Source organism: Palaemon carinicauda, chromosome 25, assembly GCF_036898095.1.
Source record: "Palaemon carinicauda isolate YSFRI2023 chromosome 25, ASM3689809v2, whole genome shotgun sequence".
Lineage (NCBI taxonomy): Eukaryota > Metazoa > Arthropoda > Malacostraca > Decapoda > Palaemonidae > Palaemon > Palaemon carinicauda.
The window spans coordinates 13963425-13988667 of record NC_090749.1 but is presented as its reverse complement, the minus strand read 5'-3'; positions in this window follow the sequence as shown (position 1 = coordinate 13988667).

Sequence of the window (25243 nt, the reverse complement as noted above, 5' to 3'; positions counted from 1 at the left end):
CGCCACTCTTCTTCTGGTTATAATCCGGGCGTTTTTACTTGGAAACGACGTCTTTCTATTTCTCAGTAAAATACTGTTGTAGCAGAGCGGGGATTCGATCCACGGACCTCTGGGTTATGGGCCCAGCACGCTTCCACTGCGCCACTCTGCTTCTAGTTATAATCAGGGCGTTTTTACTTTAAAGTGACGTCTTTCTATTTCTCAGTAAAATACTGTTGTAGCAGAGCGTGGTTCCGATGCACGGACCTCTGGGTTATGGGCCCAGCACGCTTCCACTGCGCCACTCCGCTTGTGGTTATAATCAGGGCATTTTTACTTGAAAGTGGCGTCTTTTTATTTCTCATTAAAATACTGTTGTAGCAGAGCGTGGTTTCGATCCACGGACCTCTGGGTTATGGGCCCAGCACGCTTCCACTGCGCCACTCTGCTTCTGGTTATAATCAGGGCGTTTTTACTTTAAAGTGACGTCTTTCTATTTCTCAGTAAAATACTGTTGTAGCAGAGCGTAGTTTCGATCCACAAACCTCTGGATTATGGGCCCAGCACGCTTCCACTGCGCCACTGTGCTTTTGGTTATAATCAGAGCATTTTTACTTTGAAGTGACGTCTTTTTATTTCTCAGTAAAATACCGTTGTAGCAGAGCGTGGTTTCAATCCACGGACCTTTGGGTTATGGGCCCAGCACCCTTCCACTGCGCCACTCTGCTTTTGGTTATAATCAGGGTGTTTTTACTTGAATGAGACGTCTCTTTATTTCTCAGTAAAATACTGTTGTAGCAGAGCGTAGTGTCGATCCACGGACCTCTGGGTTATGGGCCCAGCACGCTTCCACTGCGCCACTGTGCTTGTGGTTATAATCAGGGCGTTTTTACTTGAAAGTAACGTCTTTTCATTTCTCAGTAAAATACTGTTGTAGCAGAGCGTGGTTTCGATCCACGTACCTCTGGGTTATGGGCCCAGTACGCTTCCACTGCGTCACTCTGCTTCTGGTTATAATCAGGGCGTTTTTACTTGAAAGTGACGTCTTTTTATTTCTCAGTAAAATACTGTTGTAGCAGAGCGTGGTTTCGATCCACGGACCCTTGGGTTATGGGCCCAGCACGCTTCCACTGCGCCACTGTGCTTCTGGTTATAATCAGTGCGTTTTTACTTGAAAGTGACGTCTTTCTATTTCTCAGTAAAATACTGTTTTAGCAGAGCGTAGTTTCGATCCACGGACCTTTGGGTTATGGGACCAGCACGCTTCCGCTGCGTCACTCAGCTTCGGGTTATAATCAGGGCGTTTTTACTTGAAAGTGACGTCTTTTTATTTTTCAGTAAAATACTGTTGTAGCAGAGCGTGGTTTCAATCCATGGACCTCTGGGTTATGGGCCCAGCACGCTTCCACTGCGCCACTCTGCTTCTGGTTATAATCAGGGCGTTTTTACTTGAAAGTGACATCTCTTTATTTCTCAGTAAAATACTGTTGTAGCAGAGCGTGGTTTCAATCCACAGACCCCTGGGTTATGGGTCCAGTATGCTTCCACTGCGCCACTCTGCTTTTGGTTATAATCAGGGCGTTTTTACGTGAAAGTGACGTCTTTTCATTTCTCAGTAAAATACTGTTGTAGCAGAACGTGGTTTCGATCCACGGACCTCTGGGCTATTGGCCCAGCAAGCTTCCACTGCGCCACTGTGCTTCTGGTTATAATCACGACGTTTTTACTTGAAAAGGACGTCTCTTTATTTCTCAGTAAAATACTGTTGTAGCAGAGCGTGGTTTCGATCCACGGACCTCTGGGTTATGGGCCCAGCACGTTTCCACTGCGCCACTCTGCTTCTTGTAAAAATCAAGGCATTTTTACTTAAAAGTGACGTGTCTTTATTTCTCAGTAAAATACTGTTGTAGCAGAGCGTGGTTTAGATCCACGGACCCCTGGGTTATGGGGCTAGCACCCTTCCACTGCGCCACTCTGCTTCTGGTTATAATCAGGGCGTTTTTACTTGAAAGACACATCTTTCTTTTTTTCAGTAAAATACTGTTGTAGCAGAGCGTGGTTTCAATCCACGGAACCCTGGGTTATGGGCCCCGCAAGGTTCCACTGCGCCACTCTGTTTCTGGTTATAATCAGGGAGTTTTTACTTGAAAGTGACGTCTTTTTATTTCTCAGTAAAATACTGTTGTAGCAGAGCGTGGTTTCGATCCACGGTACCCTGGGTTATGGGCATAGCACGCTTCCACTGCGCCACTCTGCTTCTGGTTATAATCAGGGCGTTTTTACTTGAAAGTGACGTTTTTCTATTTCTCAGTAAAATACTGTTGTAGCAGAGCGTGGTTTCGATCCACGGTCCCCTGGGTTATGGGCCTAGCACGCTTCCACTGCGCCACTCTGCTTCTGGTTATAATCAGGGCGTTTTTACTTGAAAGAGACGTCTTTCTATTTTTCAGTAAAATACAGTTGTAGCAGAGCGTAGTTTCGATCCACGGACCCCTGGGTTATGGGCCCAGCACGCTTCCACTGCGCCACTCTGCTTCTGGTTATAATCAGGGCGTTTTTACTTGAAATTGACGTCTTTCTATTTCTCAGTAAAATACTGTTGTAGCAGAGCGTGGTTTCGATCCACGGACCTCTGGGTTATGGGCCCAGCATGCTTCCACTGCGCCACTCTGCTTCTGGTTATAATCAGGGCGTTTTTACTTGAAATAGACGTCTTTTTATTTCTCAGTAAAATACTGTTGTAGCAGAGCGTGGTTTCGATCCACGGACCTCTGGGTTATAGGCCCAGCACGCTTCCACTGCGCCACTGTGCTTCTGGTTATAATCAGGGCGTTTTTACTTGAAAGTGACGTCTTTCTATTTCTCAGTAAAATACTGTTGTAGCAGAGCGTGGTTTCGATCCACGGTCCCCTGGGTTATGGGCCCAGCATGCTTCCACTGCGCCACTCTGCTTCTGGTTATAATCAGGGCGTTTTTACTTGAAAGTGACGTCTTTCTATTTCTCAGTAAAATACTGTTGTAGCAGAGCGTGGTTTCGATCCACAGACCCCTGGGTTATGGGCCCAACACGCTTCCATTGCGCCACTCTGCTTCTAGTTATAATCAGGGCGTTTTTACTTGAAAGTGACGTCTTTTTATTTCTCAGTAAAATACTGTTGTAGCAGAGCGTGGTTTCGATCCACGGACCCCTGGGTTATTGGCCTCGCAAGCTTCCACTGCGCCACTCTGCTTCTGGTTATAATCAGGGCGTTTTTACTTGAAAGTGACGTCATTTTATTTGTCAGTAAAATACTGTTGTACCAGAGCATGGTTTCGATCCACGGACCACTGGGTTATGGGCCCAGCACGCTTCCACTGCGCCACTCTGCTTCTGGTTATAATCAGGGCGTTTTTACTTGAAACTGGCGTCTTTTTATTTCTCAGTAAAATACTGTTGTAGCAGAGCGTGGTTTCGATCCACGGACCTCTGGGTTATGGGCATAGCACGCTTCCACTGCGCCACTCTGCTTCTGGTAAAAATCAGGGCATTTTTACTTGAAAGTGACGTGTCTTTATTTCTTAGTAAAATACTGTTGTAGCAGAGTGTGGTTTAGATCCACGGACCCCTGGGTTATGGGCCCAGCACGCTTCCATTGTGCCACTCTGTTTCTGGTTATAATCAGGGCGTTTTTACTTGAAAGTGACGTCTTTCTATTTCTCAGTAAAATACTGTTGTAGCAGGGCGTGGTTTCGATCCACCGACCTCTGGGTTATGGGCCCAGCACCCTTCCACTGCGCCACTCTGATTCTGGTTATAATCAGGGCGTTTTTACTTGAAAGTGATGTCTTTCTATTTCTCAGTAAAATACTGTTGTAGCAGAGCGTGGTTTCGATCCAGAGACCCCTGGGTTATGGGCCCAGCATGCTTCCACTGCGCCACTCTGCTTCTGTTTATAATCAGGGCGTTTTTACTTGAAAGTGACGTCTTTTTATTTCTCAGTAAAATACTGTTGTAGCAGAGCGGGGTTTCGATCCACGGACCCCTTGGTTATTGGCCTAGCACGCTTCCACTGCGCCACTCTGCTTCTGGTTATAATCAGGGCGTTTTTACTTGAAAGTGACGTCTTTTTATTTCTCAGTAAAATACTGTTGTAGCAGAGCGTGGTTTCGATCCACGGACCTCTGGGTTATGGGCCCAGCACGCTTCCACTGCGCCACTCTGCTTCTGGTTATAATCAGGGTGTTTTTACTTGAAAGTGACGTCTTTCTATTTCTCAGTAAAATACTGTTTTAACAGAGCGTAGTTTCGATCCACGGACCTCTGGGTTATGGGCCCAGCACGCTTCCACTGTGCCACTATGCTTTTGGTAAAAATCAGGGCATTTTTACTTGAAAGTGACGTGTCTTCATTTCTCAGTAAAATACTGTTGTAGCAGAGTGTGGTTTAGATCCACGGACCCCTGGGTTATGGGACCAGCACGCTTCCACTGCGCCACTCTGTTTCTGGTTATAATCAGGGCGTTTTTACTTGAAAGTGACGTCTTTATATTTCTCAGTAAAATACTGTTGTAGCAGAGCGTGGTTTCGATCCACGGTCCCCTGGGTTATGGGCCTAGCACGCTTCCACTGCGCCACTCTGCTTCTGGTTATAATCAGGGCGTTTTTAATTGAAAGTGACGTCTTTCTATTTCTCAGTAAAATACTGTTGTAGCAGAGCGTAGTTTCGATCCACGGACCTCTGGATTATGGGCCCAGCACGCTTCCACTGTGCCACTCTGCTTCTGGTTATAATGAGAGCATTTTTACTTTGAAGTGACGTCTTTTTATTTCTCAGTAAAATACTGTTGTAGCAGAGCGTGGTTTCAATCCACGGACCTCTGGGTTATGGGCCCAGCACCCTTCCACTGCGCCACTCTGCTTTTGGGTATAATCAGGGTGTTTTTACTTGAAAGTGACGTCTCTTTATTTCTCAGTAAAATACTGTTGTAGCAGAGCGTAGTGTCGATCCACGGACCTCTGGGTTATGGGCCCAGCACGCTTCCACTGCGTCACTCTGCTTCTGGTTATAATCAGGGCGTTTTTACTTGAAAGTGACATCTCTTTATTTCTCAGTAAAATACTGTTGTAGCAGAGCGTGGTTTCGATCCACGGACCCTTGGGTTATGGGCCCAGCACGCTTCCACTGCGCCACTGTGCTTCTGGTTATAATCAGGGCGTTTTTACTTGAAAGTGACGTCATTCTATTTCTCATTAAAATACTGTTTTAGCAGAGCGTAGTTTCGATCCACGGACCTCTGGGTTATGGGCCCAGCACGCTTCCACTGCGTCACTCAGCTTCGGGTTATAATCAGGGCGTTTTTACTTGATTGTTACGTCTTTTTATTTTTCAGTAAAATACTGTTGTAGCAGAGCGTGGTTTTGATCCACGGACCTCTGGGTTATGGGCCCAGCACGCTTCCACTGCGCCACTCTGCTTCTGGTTATAATCAGGGCGTTTTTACTTGAAAGTGACATCTCTTTATTTCTCAGTAAAATACTGTTGTAGCAGAGCGTGGTTTTGATCCACGGACCTCTGGGTTATGGGCCCAGCACGCTTCCACTGCGCCACTCTGCTTCTGGTTATAATCAGGGCGTTTTTACTTGAAAGTGACATCTCTTTATTTCTCAGTAAAATACTGTTGTAGCAGAGCGTGGTTTCGATCCAGGGACCCCTGTGTTTTGGGCCCAGCACGCTTCCACTGCGCCACTCTGCTTCTGGTTATAATCAGGGGGTTTTTACTTGAAAGTGACGTCTTTTTATTACTCAGTAAAATACTGTTGTAGCAGAGCGTGGTTTCGATCCACGGACCTCAGGGTTATGAGGCCAGCACGCTTACACTGCGCTTCTCTGCTTCTGGTTGTAATCAGGGCGTTTTTACTTGAAAGTGACGTCTTTCTATTTCTCTTTAAAATACTGTTGTAGCAGAGCGTGGTTTCGATCCACGGACCTCTGGGTTATGGGCCCAGCACGCTTCCACTGCGCCACTCTGCTTCTGGTTATAATCAGGGCGTTTTTACTTGAAAGTGACGTCTTTCTATTTCTCAGTAAAATACTGTTGTAGCAGAGCGTAGTTTCAATCCACGGACCTCTGGATTATGGGCCCAGCACGCTTCCACTGCGCCACTCTGCTTCTGGTTATAATCAGAGCATTTTTACTTTGAAGTGACGTCTTTTTATTTCTCAGTAAAATACTGTTGTAGCAGAGCGTGGTTTCAATCCACGGACCTCTGGGTTATGGGCCCAGCACCCTTCCACTGCGCCACTCTGCTTTTGGTTATAATCAGGGTGTTTTTACTTGAAAGTGACGTCTCTTTATTTCTCAGTAAAATACTGTTGTAGCAGAGCGTAGTGTCGATCCACGGACCTCTGGGTTATGGGCCCAGCACGCTTCCACTGCGCCACTGTGCTTGTGGTTATAATCAGGGCGTTTTTACTTGAAAGTGACGTCTTTTTATTTCTCAGTAAAATACTGTTGTAGCAGAGCGTGGTTTCGATCCACGTACCTCTGGGTTATGGGCCCAGTACGCTTCCACTGCGTCACTCTGCTTCTGGTTATAATCAGGGCGTTTTTACTTGAAAGTGACGTCTTTATATTTCTCAGTAAAATACTGTTGTAGCAGAGCGTGGTTTCGATCCACGGACCCTTGGGTTTTGGGCCCAGCACGCTTCCACTGCGCCACTGTGCTTCTGGTTATAATCAGGGCGTTTTTACTTGAAAGTGACGTCTTTCTATTTCTCAGTAAAATACTGTTTTAGCAGAGCGTAGTTTCGATCCACGGACCTCTGGGTTATGGGCCCAGTACGCTTCCACTGCGCCACTCTGTTTCTGGTTATAATCAGGGCGTTTTTACTTGAAAGTGACGTCGTTTTATTTCTCAGTAAAATACTGTTGTAGCAGAGCGTGGTTTCGATCCACGGACCTCTGGGTTATGGGCCCAGCACGCTTCCACTGCGCCACTCTGCTTCTGGTTATAATCAGGGTGTTTTTACTTGAAAGTGACGTCTTTCTATTTCTCAGTAAAATACTGTTTTAACAGAGCGTAGTTTCGATCCACTGACCTCTGGGTTATGGGCCCAGCACGCTTCCACTGTGCCACTCTGCTTCTGGTAAAAATCAGGGCATTTTTACTTGAAAGTTACGTGTCTTCATTTCTCAGTAAAATACTGTTGTAGCAGAGTGTGGTTTTGATCCACGGACCCCTGGGTTATGGGACCAGCACGCTTCCACTGCGCCACTCTGTTTCTGGTTATAATCAGGGCGTTTTTACTTGAAAGTGACGTCTTTCTATTTCTCAGTAAAATACTGTTGTAGCAGAGCGTGGTTTCGATCCACGGTCCCCTGGGTTATGGGCCTAGCACGCTTCCACTGCGCCACTCTGCTTCTGGTTATAATCAGTGGGTTTTTACTTGAAAGTGACGTCTTTTTATTTCTCAGTAAAATACTGTTGTAGCAGAGCGTAGTTTCGATCCACGGACCTCTGGATTATGGGCCCAGCACGCTTCCACTGCGCCACTCTGCTTCTGGTTATAATCAGAGCATTTTTACTTTGAAGTGACGTCTTTTTATTTCTTAGTAAAATACTGTTGTAGCAGAGCCTGGTTTCAATCCACGGACCTCTGGGTTATGGGCCCAGCACCCTTCCACTGCGCCACTCTGCTTTTGGTTATAATCAGGGTGTTTTTACTTGAAAGTGACGTCTCTTTATTTCTCAGTAAAATACTGTTGTAGCAGAGCGTAGTGTCGATCCACGGACCTCTGGGTCATGGGCCCAGCACGCTTCCACTGCGCCACTGTGCTTGTGGTTATAATCAGGGCGTTTTTACTTGAAAGTGACATCTTTTTATTTCCTAGTAAAATACTGTTGTAGCAGAGCGTGGTTTCGATCCACGGACCCTTGGTTATGGGCCCAGCACGCTTCCACTGTGCCACTCTGCTTCTGGTTATAATCAGGGCGTTTTTACTTGAAAGTGACGTCTTTTTATTTCTCAGTAAAATACTGTTGTAGCAGAGCGTGGTTTCGATCCACGGACCTCTGGGTTATGGGCCCAGCACGCTTCCACTGCGCCACTCTGCTTCTGGTTATAATCAGGGTGTTTTTACTTGAAAGTGACGTCTTTCTATTTCTCAGTAAAATACTGTTTTAACAGAGCGTAGTTTCGATCCACTGACCTCTGGGTTATGGGCCCAGCACGTTTCCAATGTGCCACTCTGCTTCTGGTAAAAATCAGGGCATTTTTACTTGAAAGTGACGTGTCTTCATTTCTCAGTAAAATACTGTTGTAGCAGAGTGTGGTTTTGATCCATGGACCCCTGGGTTATGGGACCAGCACGCTTCCACTGCGCCACTCTGTTTCTGGTTATAATTAGGGCGTTTTTACTTGAAAGTGACGTCTTTCTATTTCTCAGTAAAATACTGTTGTAGCAGAGCGTGGTTTCAATCCACGGTCCCCTGGGTTATGGGCCTAGCACGCTTCCACTGCGCCACTCTGCTTCTGGTTATAATCAGTGGGTTTTTACTTGAAAGTGACGTCTTTTTATTTCTCAGTAAAATACTGTTGTAGCAGAGCGTAGTTTCGATCCACGGACCTCTGGATTATGGGCCCAGCACGCTTCCACTGCGCCACTCTGCTTCTGGTTATAATCAGAGCATTTTTACTTTGAAGTGACGTCTTTTTATTTCTTAGTAAAATACTGTTGTAGCAGAGCCTGGTTTCAATCCACGGACCTCTGGGTCATGGGCCCAGCACGCTTCCACTGCGCCACTGTGCTTGTGGTTATAATCAGGGCATTTTTACTTGAAAGTGACGTCTTTCTATTTCTCAGTAAAATACTGTTTTAGCAGAGCGTAGTTTCGATCCACGGACCTTTGGGTTATGGGCCCAGCACCCTTCCACTGCGTCACTCAGCTTCTGGTTATAATCAGGGCGTTTTTACTTGAAAGTGACGTCTTTTTATTTTTCAGTAAAATACTGTTGTAGCAGAGCGTGGTTTCGATCCACGGACCTCTGGGTTATGGGCCCAGCACGCTTCCACTACGCCACTCTGCTTCTGGTTATAATCAGGGCGTTTTTACTTGAAAGTGACATCTCTTTATTTCTCAGTAAAATACTGTTGTAGCAGAGCGTGGTTTCGATCCACGGACCCCTGGGTTATGGGCCCAGCAAGCTTCCACTGCGGCACTCTGCTTCTGGTTATAATCAGGGGGTTTTTACTTGAAATTGACGACTTTTTATTTCTTAGTAAAATACTGTTGTAGCAGATCGTGGTTTCAATCCACGGACTCCTGGGTTTTGGGCCCAGCACGCTTCCACTGCGCCACTCTGCTTCTGGTTATAATCAGGGGGTTTATACTTGAAAGTGACGTCTTTTTATTACTCAGTAAAATACTGTTGTAGCAGAGCGTGGTTTCGATCCACGGAGCTCTTCGTTATGGGGCCAGCACGCTTCCACTGCGCCACTCTGCTTCTGGTTATAATCAGGGCGTTTTTACTTGAAAGTGACGTCTTTCTATTTCTCTTTAAAATACTGTTGTAGCAGAGCGTGGTTTCGATCCACGGACCTCTAGGTTATGGGCCCAGCACGCTTCCACTGCGCCACTCTGCTTCTGGTTATAATCAGTGGGTTTTTACTTGAAAGTGATGTCTTTTTATTTCTCAGTAAAATACTGTTGTAGCAGAGCGTGGTTTCGATCCACGGACCCCTGGGTTATGGGCCCAGCACGTTTCTACTGCGCCACTCTGCTTCTGGTTATAATCAGGGGGTTTTTACTTGAAAATGACGTCTTTTTATTTGTCAGTAAAATACTGTTGTAGCAGAGCGTGGTTTCAATCCACAGACCCCTGGGTTATGGGTCCAGCATGCTTCCACTGCGCCACTCTGCTTCTGGTTATAATCAGGGCGTTTCTATTTGAAAGTGACGTCTAATTATTTCTCAGTAAAATACTGTTGTAGCAGAACGTGGTTTCGATCCACGGACCTCTGGGCTATGGGCCCAGCACGCTTCCACTGCGCCACTGTGCTTCTGGTTATAATCAGGACGTTTTTACTTGAAAAGGAAGTCTCTTTATTTCTCAGTAAAATACTGTTGTAGCAGAGCGTGGTTTCGATCCACGGACCTCTGGGTTATGGGCCCAGCACGTTTCTACTGCGCCACTCTGCTTCTGGTAAAAATCAGGGCATTTTTACTTGAAAGTGACGTGTCTTTATTTCTCAGTAAAATACTGTTGTAGCAGAGCGTGGTTTCGATCCACGGACCCCTGGGTTATGGGCCCAGCACACTTCCACTGCGCCACTCTGCTTCTGGTTATAATCAGGGGGTTTTTACTTGAAAGTGACGACTTTTTATTTCTTAGTAAAATACTGTTGTAGCAGATCGTGGTTTCAATTCACGGACCCCTGGGTTTTGGGCCCAGCACGCTTCCACTGCGCCACTCTGCTTCTGGTTATAATCAGGGGGTTTTTACTTGAAAGTAACGTCTTTTTATTACTCAGTAAAATACTGTTGTAGCAGAGCGTGGTTTCGATCCACGGACCTCTTCGTTATGGGGCCAGCACGCTTCCACTGCGCCACTCTGCTTCTGGTTATAATCAGGGCGTTTTTACTTGAAAGTGACGTCTTTCTATTTCTCTTTAAAATACTGTTGTAGCAGAGCGTGGTTTCGATCCACGGACCTCTGGGTTATGGGCCCAGCACGCTTCCACTGCGCCACTCTGCTTCTGGTTATAATCAGGGCGTTTTTACTTGAAAGTGACGTTTTTTTATTACTCAGTAAAATACTGTTGTAGCAGAGCATGGTTTCGATCCACGGACCCCTGGGTTATGGGCCCAGCACGTTTCCACTGCGCCACTCTGCTTCTGGTTATAATCAGGGCGTTTTTACTTTAAAATGACGTCTTTTTATTTGTCAGTAAAATACTGTTGTAGCAGAGCGTGGTTCCAATCCACAGACCCTTGGGTTATGGGTCCAGCATGCTTCCACTGCGCCACTCTGCTTCTGGTTATAATCAGGGCGTTTTTACTTGAAAGTGACGTCCTTTTATTTCTCAGTAAAATACTGTTGTAGCAGAACGTGGTTTCGATCCACGGACCTCTGGGCTATGGGCCCAGCACGCTTCCAATGCGCCACTGTGCTTCTGGTTATAATCAGGACGTTTTTACTTGAAAAGGACGTCTTTATTTCTCAGTAAAATACTGTTGTAGCAGAGCGTGGTTTCGATCCACGGACCTCTGGGTTATGGGCCCAGCACGTTTCTACTGCGCCACTCTGCTTCTGGTAAAAATCAGGGCATTTTTACTTGAAAGTGACGTGTCTTTATTTCTCAGTAAAATACTGTTGTAGCAGAGCGTGGTTTAGATCCACGGACCCCTGGGTTATGGGCCCAGCACGCTTCCACTGCGCCACTCTGCTTCTGGTTATAATCAGGGCGTTTTTACTTGAAAGACACGTCTTTCTTTTTTTCAGTAAAATACTGTTGTAGCAGAGCATGTTTTCAATCCACGGACCCCTGGGTTATGGGCCCCGCAAGCTTCTACTGCGCCACTCTGTTTCTGGTTATAATCAGGGCGTTTTTACTTGAAAGTGACGTCTTTCTATTTCTCAGTAAAATTCTGTTGTAGCAGAGCGTGGTTTCGATCCACGGTCCCCTGGGTTATGGGCATAGCACGCTTCCACTGCGCCACTCTGCTTCTGGTTATAATCAGGGCGTTTTTACTTGAAAGTGATGTTTTTCTATTTCTCAGTGAAATACTGTTGTAGCAGAGCGTGGTTTCGATCCACGGTCCCCTGGGTTATGGGTCTAGCACGCTTCCACTGCGCCACTCTGCTTCTGGTTATAATCAGGGCGTTTTTACTTGAAAGAGAGGTCTTTCTATTTTTCAGTAAAATACAGTTGTAGCAGAGTGTGGTTTCGATCCACGGACCCCTGGGTTATGGGCCCAGCACGCTTCCACTGCGCCACTCTGCTTCTGGTTATAATCAGGGGGTTTTTACTTGAAATTGACCTCTTCCTATTTCTCAGTAAAATACTGTTGTAGCAGAGCGTGGTTTCGATCCACGGACCTCTGGGATATGGGCCCAGCACGCTTCCACTACGCCACTCTGCTTCTGGTTATAATCAGGGCGTTTTTACTTGAAAGTGACGTCTTTCTATTTCTCAGTAAAATACTGTTGTAGCAGAGCGTGGTTTCGATCCATGGACCTCTGGGTTATGGGCCCAGCACGCTTCCACTGCGCCACTGTGCTTCTGGTTATAATCAGGGCGTTTTTACTTGAAAGTGACGTCTTTCTATTTCTCAGTAAAATACTGTTGTAGCAGAGCGTGGTTTCGATCCACGGTCCCCTGGGTTATGGGCCCAGCATGCTTCTACTGCGCCACTCTGCTTCTGGTTATAATCAGGGCGTTTTTACTTGAAAGTGACGTCTTTTTATTTCTCAGTAAAATACTGTTGTAGCAGAGCGTGGCTTCGATCCACGGACCCCTGGGTTATTAGCCTAGCACGCTTCCACTACGCCACTCTGCTTCTGGTTATAATCAGGGCGTTTTTACTTGAAAGTGACGTCTTTTTATTTCTCAGTAAAATACTGTTGTAGCAGAGCGTGGTTTCGATGCACGGACCCCTGGGTTATGGGCCCAGCACGTTCCCACTGCGCCACTCTGCTTCTGGTTATAATCAGTACGTTTCTACTTGAAAATGACGTCTTTTTATTTGTCAGTAAAATACTGTTGTAGCAGAGCGTGGTTTCAATCCACAGACCCCTGGGTTATGGGTCCAGCATGCTTCCACTGGGCCACTCTGCTTCTGGTTATAATCAGGGCGTTTTTACTTGAAGGTGACGTCTTTTTATTTCTCAGTAAAATACTGTTGTAGCAGAACGTGGTTTCGATCCACGGACCCCTGGGTTATGGGCCCAGCACGTTCCCACTGCGCCACTCTGCTTCTGGTTATAATCAGGACGTTTTTACTTGAAAAGGACGTCTCTTTATTTCTCAGTAAAATACTGTTGTAGCAGAGCGTGGTTTCGATTCACGGACCTCTGGGTTATGGGCCCAGCACGTTTCCACTGCGCCACTCTGCTTCTGGTAAAAATCAGGGCATTTTCACTTGAAAGTGACGTGGCTTCATTTCTCAGTAAAATACTGTTGTAGCAGAGAGTGGTTTAGATCCACGGACCCCTGGGTTATGGGCCCAGCACCCTTCCACTGCGCCACTCTGCTTCTGGTTATAATCAGGGCGTTTTTACTTGAAAGACACGTCTTTCTTTTATCAGTAAAATACTGTTGTAGCAGAGCGTGGTTTCAATCCACGGACCCCTGGGTTATGGGCCCCGCAAGCTTCCACTGCGCCACTCTGCTTCTGGTTATAATCAGGGCGTTTTTACTTGAAAGTGACGTCTTTCTATTTCTCTTTAAAATACTGTTGTAGCAGAGCGTGGTTTCGATCCACTGACCTCTGGGTTATGGGCCCAGCACGCTTCCACTGTGCCACTCTGCTTCTGGTAAAAATCAGGGCATTTTTACTTGAAAGTGACGTGTCTTCATTTCTCAGTAAAATACTGTTGTAGCAGAGTGTGGTTTTGATCCACGGACCCCTGGGTTATGGGCCCAGCACGCTTCCACTGCGCCACTGTGCTTCTGGTTACAATCAGGGCGTTTTTACTTGAAAGTGACGTCTTCCTATTTCTCAGTAAAATACTGTTGTAGCAGAGCGTGGTTTCGATTCACGGTCCCCTGGGTTATAGGCCCAGCATGCTTCCACTGCGCCACTCTGCTTCTGGTTATAATCAGGGCGTTTTTACTTGAAAGTGACGTCTTTCTATTTCTCAGTAAAATACTGTTGTAGCAGAGCGTGGTTTCGATCCACAGACCCCTGGGTTATGGGCCCAACACGCTTCCATTGCGCCACTCTGCTTATGGTTATAATCAGGGCGTTTTTACTTGAAAGTGACGTCTTTTTATTTCTCAGTAAAATACTGTTGTAGCAGAGCGTGGTTTCGATCCACGGACCCCTGGGTTATTGGCCTAGCACGCTTCCACTGCGCCACTCTGCTTCTGGTTATAATCAGGGCGTTTTTACTTGAAAGTGACGTCATTTTATTTCTCAGTAAAATACTGTTGTACCAGAGCATGGTTTCGATCCACGGACCTCTGGGTTATGGGCCCAGCATGCTTCCACTGCGCCACTCTGCTTCTGGTTATAATCAGGGCGTTTTTACTTGAAACTGGCGTCTTTTTATTTCTCAGTAAAATACTGTTGTAGCAGAGCGTGGTTTCGATCCACGGACCTCTGGGTTATTGGCCCACCACGCTTCCACTGCGCCACTCTGCCTCTGGTAAAAATCAGGGCATTTTCACTTGAAAGTGACGTGTCTTTATTTCTTAGTAAAATACTGTTGTAGCAGAGCGTGGTTTCGATCCACGGACCTCTGGGTTATGGGCCTAGCACCCTTCCACTGCGCCACTCTGCTTCTGGTTATAATCAGGGCGTTTTTACTTGAAAGTGATGTCTTTTTATTTCTCAGTAAAATACTGTTGTAGCAGAGCGTGGTTTCGATCCACAGACCCCTGGGTTATGGGCCCAGCATGCTTCCACTGCGCCACTCTGCTTTTGGTTATAAACAGGGCGTTTTTACTTGAAAGTGAGGTCTTTTTATTTCTCAGTAAAATACTGTTGTAGCAGAGCGTGGTTTCGATCCACGGACCCCTGGGTTATTGGCCTAGCACGCTTCCACTGCGCCACTCTGTTTCTGGTTATAATCAGGGCGTTTTTACTTGAAAGTGACGTCTTTTTATTTCTCAGTAAAATACTGTTGTAGCAGAGCGTGGTTTCGATCCACGGACCTCTGGGTTATGGGCCCAGCACGCTTCCACTGCGCCACTCTGCTTCTGGTTATAATCAGGATGTTTTTACTTGAAAGTGACGTCTTTCTATTTCTCAGTAAAATACTATTTTAACAGAGCGTAGTTTCGATCCACTGACCTCTGGGTTATGGGCCCAGCACGCTTCCACTGTGCCACTCTGCTTCTGGTAAATCAGGGCATTTTTACTTGAAAGTGACGTGTCTTCATTTCTCAGTAAAATACTGTTGTAGCAGAGTGTGGTTTTGATCCACGGACCCCTGGGTTATGGGACCAGCACGCTTCCACTGCGCCACTCTGTTTCTGGTTATAATCAGGGCGTTTTTACTTGAAAGTGACGTCTTTCTATTTCTCAGTAAAATACTGTTGTAGCAGAGCGTGGTTTCGATCCACGGTCCCCTGGGTTATGGGCCTAGCACGCTTCCACTGCGCCACTCTGCTTCTGGTTATAATCAGTGGGTTTTTACTTGAAAGTGACGTCTTTTTATTTCTCAGTAAAATACTGTTGTAGCAGAGCGTAGTTTCGATCCACGGACCTCTGGATTATGGGCCCAGCACGCTTCCACTGCGCCACTCTGCTTCTGGTTATAATCAGAGCATTTTTACTTTGAAGTGACGTCTTTTATTTCTTAGTAAAATACTGTTGTAGCAGAGCCTGGTTTCAATCCACGGACCTCTGGGTTATGGGCCCAACACCCTTCCACTGCGCCACTCTGCTTTTGGTTATAATCAGGGTGTTTTTACTTGAAAGTGACGTCTCTTTATTTCTCAGTAAAATACTGTTGTAGGAGAGCGTAGTGTCGATCCACGGATCTCTGGGTCATGGGCCCAGCACGCTTCCACTGCGCCACTGTGCTTGTGGTTATAATCAGGGCGTTTTTACTTGAAAGTGACATCTTTTTATTTCCTAGTAAAATACTGTTGTAGCAGAGCGTGGTTTCGATCCACGGACCCTTGGTTATGGGCCCAGCACGCTTCCACTGTGCCACTCTGCTTCTGGTTATAATCAGGGCGTTTTTACTTGAAAGTGACGTCTTTTTATTTCTCAGTAAAATACTGTTGTAGCAGAGCGTGGTTTCGATCCATGGACCTCTGGGTTATGGGCCCAGCACGCTTCCACTGCGCCACTCTGCTTCTGGTTATAATCAGGGTGTTTTTACTTGAAAGTGACGTCTTTCTATTTCTCAGTAAAATACTGTTTTAACAGAGCGTAGTTTCGATCCACTGACCTCTGGGTTATGGGCCCAGCACGTTTCCACTGTGCCACTCTGCTTCTGGTAAAAATCAGGGCATTTTTACTTGAAAGTGACGTGTCTTCATTTCTCAGTAAAATACTGTTGTAGCAGAGTGTGGTTTTGATCCATGGACCCCTGGGTTATGGGACCAGCACGCTTCCACTGCGCCACTCTGCTTCTGGTTATAATCAGTGGGTTTTTACTTGAAAGTGACGTCTTTTTATTTCTCAGTAAAATACTGTTGTAGCAGAGCGTAGTTTCGATCCACGGTCCCCTGGGTTATGGGCCTAGCACGCTTCCACTGCGCCACTCTGCTTCTGGTTATAATCAGTGGGTTTTTACTTGAAAGTGACGTCTTTTTATTTCTCAGTAAAATACTGTTGTAGCAGAGCGTAGTTTCGATCCACGGACCTCTGGATTATGGGCCCAGCACGCTTCCACTGCGCCACTCTGCTTCTGGTTATAATCAGGGCGTTTTTACTTGAAAGTGACATCTCTTTATTTTTCAGTAAAATACTGTTGTAGCAGAGCGTGGTTTCGATCCACGGACCCCTGGGTTATGGGCCCAGCACGCTTCAACTGCGCCACTCTGCTTCTGGTTATAATCAGGGGGTTTTTACTTGAAAGTGACGACTTTTTATTTCTTAGTAAAATACTGTTGTAGCAGAGTGTGGTTTCAATCCACGGACCCCTGGGTTATTGGCCCAGCACGCTTCCACTGCGCCACTCTGCTTCTGGTTATAATCAGGGGGTTTTTACTTGAAAGTGACGTCTTTTTATTACTCAGTAAAATACTGTTGTAGCAGAGCGTGGTTTCGATCCACGGACCTCAGGGTTATGGGGCCAGCACGCTTCCACTGCGCCACTCTGCTTCTGGTTATAATCAGGGCGTTTTTACTTGAAATTGACGTCTTTCTTTTTTTTAATAAAATACTGTTGTAGCAGAGCGTGGTTTCGATCCACGGACTTCTGGGTTATGGGCCCAGCACGCTTCCACTACGCCACTCTGCTTCTGGTTATAATCAGGGCGTTTTTACTTGAAAGTGACGTCTTTCTATTTCTCAGTAAAATACTGTTGTAGAAGAGCGTGGTTTCGATCCACGGACCTCTGGGTTATGGGCCCAGCACGCTTCCACTGCGCCACTGTGCTTCTGGTTATAATCAGGGCGTTTTTACTTGAAAGTGACGTCTTTCTATTTCTCAGTAAAATACTGTTGTAGCAGAGCGTGGTTTCGATCCACGGTCCCCTGGGTTATGGGCCCAGCATGCTTCCACTGCGCCACTCTGCTTCTGGTTATAATCAGGGCGTTTTTACTTGAAAGTGACGTCTTTTTATTTCTCAGTAAAATACTGTTGTAGCAGAGCGTAGTTTCGATCCACGGTCCCCTGGGTTATGGGCCTAGCACGCTTCCACTGCGCCACTCTGCTTCTGGTTATAATCAGTGGGTTTTTACTTGAAAGTGACGTCTTTTTATTTCTCAGTAAAATACTGTTGTAGCAGAGCGTAGTTTCGATCCACGGACCTCTGGATTATGGGCCCAGCACGCTTCCACTGCGCCACTCTGCTTCTGGTTATAATCAGAGCATTTTTACTTTGAAGTGACGTCTTTTTATTTCTTAGTAAAATACTGTTGTAGCAGAGCCTGGTTTCAATCCACGGACCTCTGGGTTATGGGCCCAGCACCCTTCCACTGCGCCACTCTGCTTTTGGTTATAATCAGGGTGTTTTTACTTGAAAGTGACGTCTCTTTATTTCTCAGTAAAATACTGTTGTAGCAGAGCGTAGTGTCGATCCACGGACCTCTGGGTCATGGGCCCAGCACGCTTCCACTGCGCCACTGTGCTTGTGGTTATAATCAGGGCGTTTTTACTTGAAAGTGACATCTTTTTATTTCTTAGTAAAATACTGTTGTAGCAGAGCGTGGTTTCGATCCACGGACCCTTGGGTTATTGGCCCAGCACGCTTCCACTGCGCCACTGTGCTTCTGGTTATAATCAGGGCGTTTTTACTTGAAAGTGACGTCTTTCTATTTCTCAGTAAAATACTGTTTTAGCAGAGCGTAGTTTCGATCCACGGACCTCTGGGTTATGGGCCCAGCACGCTTCCACTGCGTCACTCAGCTTCGGGTTATAATCAGGGCGTTTTTACTTGAAAGTGACGTCTTTTTATTTTTCAGTAAAATACTGTTGTAGCAGAGCGTGGTTTCGATCCACGGACCTCTGGGTTATGGGCCCAGCACGCTTCCACTGCGCCACTCTGCTTCTGGTTATAATCAGGGCGTTTTTACTTGAAAGTGACATCTCTTTATTTTTCAGTAAAATACTGTTGTAGCAGAGCGTGGTTTCGATCCACGGACCCCTGGGTTATGGGCCCAGCACGCTTCAACTGCGCCACTCTGCTTCTGGTTATAATCAGGGGGTTTTTACTTGAAAGTGACGACTTTTTATTTCTTAGTAAAATACTGTTGTAGCAGAGTGTGGTTTCAATCCACGGACCCCTGGGTTATTGGCCCAGCACGCTTCCACTGCGCCACTCTGCTTCTGGTTATAATCAGGGGGTTTTTACTTGAAAGTGACGTCTTTTTATTACTCAGTAAAATACTGTTGTAGCAGAGCGTGGTTTCGATCCACGGACCTCAGGGTTATGGGGCCAGCACGCTTCCACTGCGCCACTCTGCTTCTGGTTATAATCAGGGCGTTTTTACTTGAAATTGACGTCTTTCTTTTTTTTAATAAAATACTGTTGTAGCAGAGCGTGGTTTCGATCCACGGACTTCTGGGTTATGGGCCCAGCACGCTTCCACTACGCCACTCTGCTTCTGGTTATAATCAGGGCGTTTTTACTTGAAAGTGACGTCTTTCTATTTCTCAGTAAAATACTGTTGTAGAAGAGCGTGGTTTCGATCCACGGACCTCTGGGTTATGGGCCCAGCACGCTTCCACTGCGCCACTGTGCTTCTGGTTATAATCAGGGCGTTTTTACTTGAAAGTGACGTCTTTCTATTTCTCAGTAAAATACTGTTGTAGCAGAGCGTGGTTTCGATCCACGGTCCCCTGGGTTATGGGCCCAGCATGCTTCCACTGCGCCACTCTGCTTCTGGTTATAATCAGGGCGTTTTTACTTGAAAGTGACGTCTTTCTATTTCTCAGTAAAATACTGTTGTAGCAGAGCTTGGTTTCGATCCACAGACCCCTGGGTTATGGGCCCAGCAAGCTTCCACTGCGCCACTCTGCTTCTGGTTATAATCAGGGCGTTTTTACTTGAAATTGACGTCTTTTTATTTCTCAGTAAAATACTGTTGTAGCAGAGCGTGGTTTCGATCCACGAACCCCTGGGTTATTGGCCTAGCACGCTTCCACTGCGCCACTCTGCTTGTGGTTATAATCAGGGCGTTTTTACTTGAAAGTGACGTCATTTTATTTCTCAGTAATATACTGTTGTACCAGAGCGTGGTTTCGATCCACGGACCTCTGGGTTATGGGCCCAGCACGCTTCCACTGGGCCACTCTGCTTTTGGTTATAATCAGGGCGTTTTTACTTGAAAGTGGCGTCTTTTTATTTCTCAGTAAAATACTGTTGTAGCAGAGCGTGGTTTCGATCCACTGACCTCTGGGTTATGGGCCCAGCACGCTTCCACTGCGCCACTCTGCTTCTGGTAAAAATCAGGGCATTTTTACTTGAAAGTGACGTGTCTTTATTTCTTAGTAAAATACTGTTGTAGCAGAGTGTGGTTTAGATCCAAGGACCCCCGGGTTATGGGCCCAGTACGCTTCCACTGTGCCACTCTGTTTCTGGTTATAATCAGGGCGTTTTTACTTGAAAGTGACGTCTTTCTATTTCTCAGTAAAATACTGTTGTAGCAGAGCGTGGTTTCGATCCATGGACCTCTGGGTTATGGGCCCAGCAACCTTCCACTGCGCCACTCTGCTTCTGGTTATAATCAGGGCGTTTTTACTTGAAAGTGACGTCTTTCTATTTCTCAGTAAAATACTGTTGTAGCAGAGCGTGGTTTCGATCCACAGGACCTCTGGGTTATGGGCCCAGCATGCTTCCACTGCGCCACTCTGCTTCTGGTTATAATCAGGGCGTTTTTACTTGAAAGTGACGTCTTTTTATTTCTCAGTAAAATACTGTTGTAGCAGAGCGTGGTTTCGATCCACGGACCCCTGGGTTATGGGCCCAGCACGCTTCCACTGCGCCACTCTGCTTCTGGTTATAATCAGGGCGTTTTTACTTGAAAGTGACGTCTTTTTATTTCTCAGTAAAATACTGTTGTAGCAGAGCGTGGTTTCGATCCACGGACCTCTGGGTTATGGGCCCAGCACGCTTCCACTGCGCCACTCTGCTTCTGGTTATAATCAGGGTGTTTTTACTTGAAAGTGACGTCTTTCTATTTCTCAGAAAAATACTGTTTAACAGAGCGTAGTTTCGATCCACGGACCTCTGGGTTATGGGCCCAGCACGCTTCCACTGTGCCACTCTGCTTCTGGTTATAATCAGGGCATTTTTACTTGAAAGTGACGTGTCTTTATTTCTCAGTAAAATACTGTTGTAGCAGAGTGTGGTTTAGATCCACGGACCCCTGGGTTATGGGCCAGCACGCTTCCACTGCGCCACTCTGCTTAATGGTTATAATCAGGGCGTTTTCACTTGAAAGTGACGTCTTTCTATTTCTCAGTAAAATACTGTTGTAGCAGAGCGTGGTTTCGATCCACGGACCCCTGGGTTATGGGCCTAGCACGCTTCCACTGCGCCACTCTGCTTTGGTTATAATCAGGGCGTTTTTACTTGAAAGTGACGTCTTTCTATTTCTCAGTAAAATACTGTTGTAGCAGAGCGTGGTTTCGATCCACGGACCTCTGGGTTATTGGGCCCAGCACGATTCCACTGCGCCACTCTGCTTCTGGTTATAATCAGGCATTTTTACTTGAAAGTGACGTCTTTCTATTTCTCAGTAAAATACTGTTGTAGCAGAGCGTGGTTTATCCACGGACCTCTGGGTTATGGGCCCAGCACCCTTCCACTGCGCCACTCTGCTTTTGGTTATAATCAGGGTGTTTTTACTTGAAAGTGACGTCTTTTATTTCTCAGTAAAATACTGTTGTAGCAGAGCGTGGTTTCGATCCACGTACCTCTGGGTTATGGGCCCAGCACGCTTCCACTGCGTCACTCTGCTTCTGGTTATAATCAGGGCATTTTTACTTGAAAGTGACGTCTTTTTATTTCTCAGTAAAATACTGTTGTAGCAGAGCGTGGTTTCGATCCACGGACCCTTGGGTTATGGGCCCAGCACGCTTCCACTGTGCCACTCTGCTTCTGGTTATAATCAGGGCGTTTTTACTTGAAAGTGACGTCTTTTTATTTCTCAGTAAAATACTGTTGTAGCAGAGCGTGGTTTCGATCCACGGACCTCTGGGTTATGGGCCCAGCACTCTTCCACTGCGCCACTCTGCTTCTGGTTATAATCAGGGCGTTTTTACTTGAAAGTGACGTCTTTCTATTTATCAGTAAAATACTGTTGTAGCAGAGCGTGGTTTCGATCCACGGACCTCTGGGTTATGGCCCAGCAGGCTTCCACTGTGCCACTCTGCTTCTGGTTATAATCAGGGCATTTTTACTTGAAAGTGACGTGTCTTTATTTCTCAGTAAAATACTGTTGTAGCAGAGTGTGGTTTAGATCCACGGACCCTGGGTTATGGGCCCAGCACGCTTCCACTGCGCCACTCTGTTTCTGGTTATAATCAGGGCGTTTTTACTTGAAAGTGACGTCTTTCTATTTCTCAGTAAAATACTGTTGTAGCAGAGCGTGGTTTCGATCCAGGACCTCTGGGTTATGGGCCCAGCACGCTTCCACTGCGCCACTGTGCTTCTGGTTATAATCAGGGCGTTTTTACTTGAAAGTGACGTCTTTCTATTTCTCAGTAAAATACTGTTGTAGCAGAGCGTGGTTTCGATCCACGGACCCCTGGGTTATGGGCCCAGCATGCTTCCACTGCGCCACTCTGCTTCTGGTTATAATCAGGGCGTTTTTACTTGAAAGTGATGTCTTTTTATTTCTCAGTAAAATACTGTTGTTGCAGAGCGTGGTTTCGATCCACGGACCCCTGGGTTATGGGCCCAGCACTTCCACTGCGCCACTCTGCTTCTGGTTATAATCAGGGCGTTTTTACTTGAAAGTGACGTCTTTTTATTTCTCAGGAAAATACTGTTGTAGCAGAGCGTGGTTTCGATCCACGGACCTCTGGGTTATGGGCCCAGCACGCTTCCACTACGCCACTCTGCTTCTGGTTATAATCAGGCCATTTTTACTTGAAAGTGACGTCTTTTTATTTCTCAGTAAAATACTGTTGTAGCAGAGCGTGGTTTCGATCCACGGACCCCTGGGTTATGGGCCTAGCATGCTTCCACTGCGCCACTCTGCTTCTGGTTAAAATCAGGGCGTTTTTTCTTGAAAGTGACGTCTTTTTATTTCTCAGTAAAATACTGTTGTAGCAGAGCGTGGTTTCGATCCACGGACCCCTGGGTTATGGGCCCAGCACACTTCCACTGCGCCACTCTGCTTCTGGTTATAACAGGGCGTTTTTACTTGAAAGTTAAGTCTTTCTATTTCTCAGTAAAATACTGTTGTAGCAGAGCGTAGTTTCGATCCACGGACCTCTGGGTTATGGGCCCAGCACGCTTCCACTGCGCCACTCTGCTTCTGGTTATAATCAGGTCATTTTTACTTGAAAGTGACGTCTTTATTTCTCAGTAAAATACTGTTGTAGCAGAGCGTGGTTTAGATCCACGGACCCTGGGTTATGGGCCCAGCACGCTTCCACTACGCCACTCTGCTTTCTGGTTATAATCAGGGCGTTTTTACTTGAAAGTGACGTCTTTCTATTTCTCAGTAAAATACTGTTGTAGCAGAGCGTGGTTTCGATCCACGGACCTCTGGGTTATGGGCCCAGCACGCTTCCACTGCGCCACTCTGCTTCTGGTTATAATCAGGGCATTTTTACTTGAAAGTGACGTCTTTTTTTTCTCAGTAAAATACTGTTGTAGCAGAGCGTGGTTTCGATCCACGGACCCCTGGGTTATGGGCCCAGCACGCTTCCACTGCGCCACTCTGCTTCTGGTTATAATCAGGGCGTTTTTACTTGAAAGTGACGTCTTTCTATTTCTCAGTAAAATACTGTTGTAGCAGAGCGTGGTTTTGATCCACGGACCTCTGGGTTATGGGCCCAGCAAGCTTCCACTGCCACTCTGCTTCTGGTTATAATCAGGGCGTTTTTACTTGAAAGTGACGTCTTTCTATTTCTCAGTAAAATACTGTTGTAGCAGAGCATGGTTTCGATCCACGGACCTCTGGGTTATGGGCCCAGCACGCTTCCACTGTGCCACTCTGCTTCTGGTTATAATCAGGGCGTTTTTACTTGAAAGTGACGTGTTTCTATTTCTCAGTAAAATACTGTTGTAGCAGAGCGTGGTTTCGATCCACGGACCTCCGGGTTATGGGCCCAGCACGCTTCCACTGCGCCACTCTGCTTCTGGTTATAATCAGGGCGTTTTTACTTGAAAGTGACGTCTTTCTATTTCTCAGTAAAATACTGTTGTAGCAGAGCGTGGTTTCGATCACGGACCTCTGGGTTATGGGCCCAGCACGCTTCCACTGCGCCACTCTGCTTCTGGTTATAATCAGGGCGTTTTTACTTGAAAGTGACGTCTTTTTATTTCTCAGTAAAATACTGTTGTAGCAGAGCGTGGTTTCGATCCACGGACCTCTGGGTTATGGGCCCAGCACGCTTCCACTGCGCCACTCTGCTTCTGGTTATAATCAGGGTGTTTTTACTTGAAAGTGACGTCTTTCTATTTCTCAGTAAAATACTGTTGTAGCAGAGCGTAGTTTCGATCCACGGACCTCTGGGTTATGGGCCCAGCACACTTCCACTGCGCCACTCTGCTTCTGGTTATAATCAGGGCATTTTTACTTGAAAGTGACGTCTTTCTATTTCTCAGTAAAATACTGTTGTAGCAGAGCGTGGTTTCGATCCACGGACCTCTGGGTTATGGGCCCAGCACGCTTCCACTGCCACTCTGCTTCTGGTTATAATCAGGGCATTTTTACTTGAAAGTGACGTCTTTATTTCTCAGTAAAATACTGTTGTAGCAGAGCGTGGTTTCGATCCACGGACCCTGGGTTATGGGCCAGCACGCTTCCACTGCGCCACTCTGCTTCTGGTTATAATCAGGGCGTTTTTACTTGAAAGTGACGTCTTTTTTATTTCTCAGTAAAATACTGTTGTAGCAGAGCGTGGTTTCGATCCACGGACCTCTGGGTTATGGCCCAGCACACTTCCACTGCGCCACTGTGCTTCTGGTTATAATCAGGCATTTTTACTTGAAAGTGACGTCTTTTTATTTCTCAGTAAAATACTGTTGTAGCAGAGCGTGGTTTCGATCCACGGACCTCTGGGTTATGGGCCCAGCACCTTCCACTGCGCCACTCTGCTTCTGGTTATAATCAGGGTGTTTTTACTTGAAAGTGACGTCTCTTTATTTCTCAGTAAAATACTGTTGTAGCAGAGCGTGGTTTCGATCCACGGACCTCTGGGTTATGGGCCCAGCACGCTTCCACTGCGCCACTCTGTTTTCTGGTTATAATCAGGGCGTTTTTACTTGAAAGTGACGTCTTTTATTTCTCAGTAAAATACTGTTGTAGCAGAGCGTGGTTTCGATCCACGGACCTCTGGGTTATGGGCCCAGCACGCTTCCACTGCGCCACTCTGCTTCTGGTTATAATCAGGGGTTTTTACTTGAAAGTGACGTCTTTTTATTTCTCAGTAAAATACTGTTGTAGCAGAGCGTGGTTTCGATCCACGGACCCCTGGGTTATGGGCCCAGCACGTTCCACTGCGCCACTCTGCTTCTGGTTATAATCAGGGCGTTTTTACTTGAAGTGATGTCTTTTTATTTCTCAGTAAAATACTGTTGTAGCAGAGCGTGGTTTCGATCCACGGACCCCTGGGTTATGGGCCAGCATGCTTCCACTGCGCCACTCTGCTTCTGGTTATAATCAGGGCGTTTTTACTTGAAAGTGACGTCTTTTTATTTCTCAGTAAAATACTGTTGTAGCAGAGCGTGGTTTCGATCCACGGACCTCTGGGTTATGG